Raw genomic sequence first — 4749 nt, forward strand, 5'->3', positions numbered from 1 at the left:
GTGAAGTATGGGTCCCCAGTATACATAAACTGCTGGATGCTAATTTGCATATGTTGACCACATATTTTGCACTGTATGGCCAATTTCTACAATATGTGATTGGTTTTAGAGGTTTTATAGGATGCTGATTTCATTTCTGGTATTGTCAGATTTTAAAGAGCTAATCTTAGTACAGATTGTAAATTATTTAGGCAAATTCTGATTACTTTCAGGCATAATTATAGCTTTTTTTTTTTGGTAAACACAATCTTAAATTTCAGAATCATGAGTGCTCTTGTGAATGTTGATGTATTGTTTTTAGGGTGCAGTGAAGCTGAATCCCCTCCTGATACTTTTGAATATCCATTGCTTTTTGGATAAATTATGAATCTTTGTTTGGCTGATTGTTATGTATTTCTGGAGGAAAAAGCAATGAAGGTATTTGACATAACTTGGATCCTGCAACTGTTCAATACATTAATGGGGTAGCTCTTTAAGACACCCAATCAGATGACATCACCTAAGCCCATCACCATGTGTGATCAAAAACTAGTACAAATTACACTTATACATGCCATATAAGACAGGCCCCACAAGTCGCTAGGGCAACGCCCTACTGGCTGCCATGTTGGTCCGCAAGTCGCAAGATCCACAAGGACCAGTTAAAACTCCGCCAATGCAAGAATTAAAACTGAGTCTGGGCAAACCGGGTCAGCCCACCAGACGCAAGGCTAACCAAGAGGGCCTCACCGCCGCACTACACAAAGCACACACTGGCTACCACCTTCAGGCAAACTGCTATGCCTCACAATCAATTAACAAAAGGCAGCCTCACCATCTTCACTATCCTCGTCTGTTCTGTCATCTTCTCCAGACCCTTAATCCCTCTTTTTGTGTTCTTGGTGTTGTGTAAGTATGTTGCAGCATATACCATCTTTGCCTTTGCAGGAACAATAACTGGTACAGGCCAGACCTGTACTGAGCTGGTGTGCAAGGTTTCAACCCGGCTTTGCAACCACAGCTGACAACATCTAACAGAGCAGGAGGAGCAACTGGACTTGAATCCTGGGTGGGCATAATCAGTTCCTCTCCTTCCTTTAGGCCCATCTTCTTGTCCCATCCAAATAAGGTGTTATCCACAGCGGTGTCTGCTGTTCTATAGCGTACCTGTAGGGGGGCACGTCTCTTCCATGAAGGCACGTATTGCGTCTGAAGGAGAGTGTCTTCAGTAGGGGGGCCTTTGCACTTTCGGTAAATTTCATACCGGGTACCAAGGTTACAGAGTTCCTCTGATTGTACAGAGCCAGAAAGAAAGCCCTCGTTGCTTTTGGGATCTGTAAATTTATGGCTTCTGCCTCTCCAAAACAGTGGAGAAGCTTACTAGGTACGACTCTCATGGCCTTGAGTGCAGACACCTACCCCTTCGCAACAGGATATTAGGTTGTATCACATCCCGAAAGAGCATGTATGGCCAGAATGGAACAACATTGGTCACCCAGGTTCTCTGCAGTTGCATTTATGCTGAGAACAGGGCCATTCCTTTTTTCCATCTGTAGGTTAGTTGTGATACCAGCCTTCCAACACCAATAAACCATAAGCACAAAGACATCTGTGTCATCACTGAGAATGTGAACAGTTGAAGCCCCATGTCTGACAACATGTAAGTTATAAGTGATATATCTGCCTCATCATGAGTGGCAATGCTGTCAGCTTTACTGACCATCATGATATTACTTCCTACATTGAAAGTACACAGGAGTTTGCTCAGCCTTTGTTTGTTGTGCTTGTTTTTCAAGACTTTGTCTCGACTAGGTAGAGGTGTAGTCAATGAGAGCTGGTACTCTGTGGAGCTCTCTCCTGCTCTTCCATGTCTCTCATGGTCCTTGGCAGACACCTGCAAATATTTGTCAAAGACGACAAAGATTCTATATATCTGCTGATGACTCTTTTCTCCTTTCTGTAAGAATTCATGAGAGAAGAGCATACATAACATACGGAAGGCTCGCATGGCCTTAGGCCAAGCCTTTCCATTGAAAATAGATGCCAGTCCGCCAAATGATGCTCTTACCAGATCCTCAAGGCCTGTTGAATTCATCAGCTCCCCAATTGAGCCAATGAATGACATCAGGGAGTGCATCATTCCAGGTCTGAGGACCACTGATGTCCATTGCTGTGGGTCACCCCATTTTATCTGGCAAGCAATCTTGTAAAGCTGCATGTCAAATGGTATATGACTGTAGCTCATGCCAAGCTGCTTGAGTGATGTGTCTTGGTATGTAATTGTACGGAGCACTGTATCAGGATATGCAGGAGGTGAGTCGAGCAATGGTCCAAAGACACTTATAGTTTTCATTTTAGACACACCTTCATCATTGAGATGAAGCTGCGGTTAGCCGAATTAGCGGTTAACTAAACTAACGTTAGCTTTCCAGTGGAGGTGAACAGACTTTCGTTAAATGTCTATGGGAACAGATCGTGCAGTGTCATAAAAGTCATTAATTTGCGTTAAACCTGATATCATATGCACATGCGCAAACATATTACAAATGCGCAGGACGGATCGTGTACAGACAGACTTTATTGCCGAACACAACCTTAAGTTATGTTGTACCAAAAATGATCCGTCCTTAACGTTTCGGTTGTTTGTGATTAGCTTGTTCGATATGGCTATGAGCTAATAACGCCGGCGTTCTGCTTTAAGGAAGACGTGTTAGTTGGTGAAACTACTCCCTTTATGATTAAGTTTTCCATACATTTTTAAATGTTTCAAGTACTAAAAAAGTACTCTAGTAAACTAGACTATGCCCCCTTCCTTTACAACAGCTAGCTGCCACACCTTATTTGCGTGAAAACATGACCGGACCTCAAAAAATGTAAACAATTTAGGTTATCAACATTCACATCAAAGAGCAAGAGTCCCAGGGATACTGAAATGTACGATTGTGTTAACCATGAAAATAACCAAAGGTTTGTCCTAAATTAATAAGAAATGGTCTAAATGTATCCAATTTTGTTATGAATCACTTTTGAAGTCTGAAAGTGCAAGAATTGATTACATTTCAACATCTTAACCACTCTAATAGTAGAAAATCATTGTAAGTTCAAAATCTATTTTCAATCTGGACGATTATGCTAATTGCTAATAATGCTAATTATGCAATTGCTCAACATAGGAAAATTAGCAGCCGTCATTTTCTGTATACTGGGGACCCAACTTCCTAATTTATGCACTAAACTTTGGTGTACTCAACATTTCTGGGTTCACAATGGGGCTCTATGGGCTGGCTACTAGACTAAAGCACAATAGTAGCCCACGTTCCCAGTATCTGTCTATCCACTTGATTATGAGCGAGTACTACTTTGATTATGGTTTGCATTTAAAAAAGACTAAAAAAAGTTGAACGTTTATTTTGTTATTTTTATTATTTTATGAAACTAAGCTAGAAAGTCACACAACTTTAATTAGACGTTAGAAACTCATGCTGCAGTCATCATGTCTGAAGAGGTTAGTATACAGTCATTTGAGTTTGTGGAAAAAAACTTTCACAATGCTCATGATTCATTGTAGTGACTTGATTGAATGAAAAGACAATTTTCCAGTCATATTCGTAATTGATCTTTAAAATTGTTGTTAAAATTTCATTCTTGTGAACCTAAGCACGTGTATCGTCTCGTCAGCTGGGTATCTTATCACACTCCTAGTATTTACAAAGAATTCCTCTCATCTGCTTTGTACTGTATTAAACATCTATTCATTTGTTTTAATGCAGTACAATGTTGCACAGTGTTACACAAATACAAAAAAAATGTAAAAACTGTTTCCATTTCAAATAAGCAAGAATCTAAGGGCAACGTCTTATTGTCCAGGCAAAACTTGGTCTTTGGCAACCTATCCAGATTATAACAAAAGAGTTTGGTCAGCCCATTTAATAGCAGACTCATTCCGCATGAACTTACTGTGAAAAGCACAAAATACTTTTGGTGGTTCTCCCCAACAGTTATTGACCCAGGGGCAGTGGTGGTCCATCTTGCGTATGCAGCGTTTGCAACACTGTGGGAGAGACAGCAAGTTAAGTGTTGAAGAAAAACAAAGAAAAGTTACTGCATCACCCTTCAAGACAACATAACTGTAGAAAGAAGTTACATACAGCAGGTTGACATACGGAATAAACATGGAGGCTGTGTACTATCTTCACAAAGACTTATTATAGCTAGGTCAGCCCCCTGATAGCAACACATTCAGTATATAGTAACACTAAGGAATAACTAAGAGAAACGCACAATAAAGTTTGAAAGAAAAGAAAAACTACAAGTGGCACACAGTCAAGCATATTGTCCGCAGCGGACTTACCCTGATAATTACACTTATTTGAAAAACATACTGCAACCTCAATTATGTAAGGTTACTACTTAAAACCAAATTATGTTGATGCAGGCAAAGCACACACACTACGCGCTAGTCTGTCTCTGTATCATGTGGCATATTTGCTGTCATAAGGGCCAGCTGGGTATGACTGAACTGAGAGTCATTAATCAATCACCACGGTTAAAGTGGGCTGGAACAATCAAAACTTAGAAACTTTGACATAACAGTTGTGTCAGTAATAGCAGTGGGTTAAGCAAATGTGATATGACTTAAATATCCTTAAAAGCTTTAATTCCATAATATCAATGCATGGCATTGGCACTGCACATTCAATTCCAAATCAGAGCATGACCAAATTGATCACGTTTGTGTTAGGTCCTTTACAGAAAGTGTGAAAAGTTATA

The 4749-nt window shown here is 40.1% G+C and overlaps 1 protein-coding gene across 5 annotated transcripts in view; it reads right to left on the reverse strand.

Moving 5' to 3' along the window:
• The window catches only part of LOC116686439 (palmitoyltransferase ZDHHC3), a 146818-nt gene that overhangs the window by 76368 nt on the left and 65701 nt on the right, over nt 1-4749 (reverse strand). The gene's annotated exons all lie outside the window — the stretch shown is intronic.

This window comes from Etheostoma spectabile, unplaced genomic scaffold (genome assembly GCF_008692095.1).
Source record: "Etheostoma spectabile isolate EspeVRDwgs_2016 unplaced genomic scaffold, UIUC_Espe_1.0 scaffold376, whole genome shotgun sequence".
NCBI lineage: Eukaryota > Metazoa > Chordata > Actinopteri > Perciformes > Percidae > Etheostoma > Etheostoma spectabile.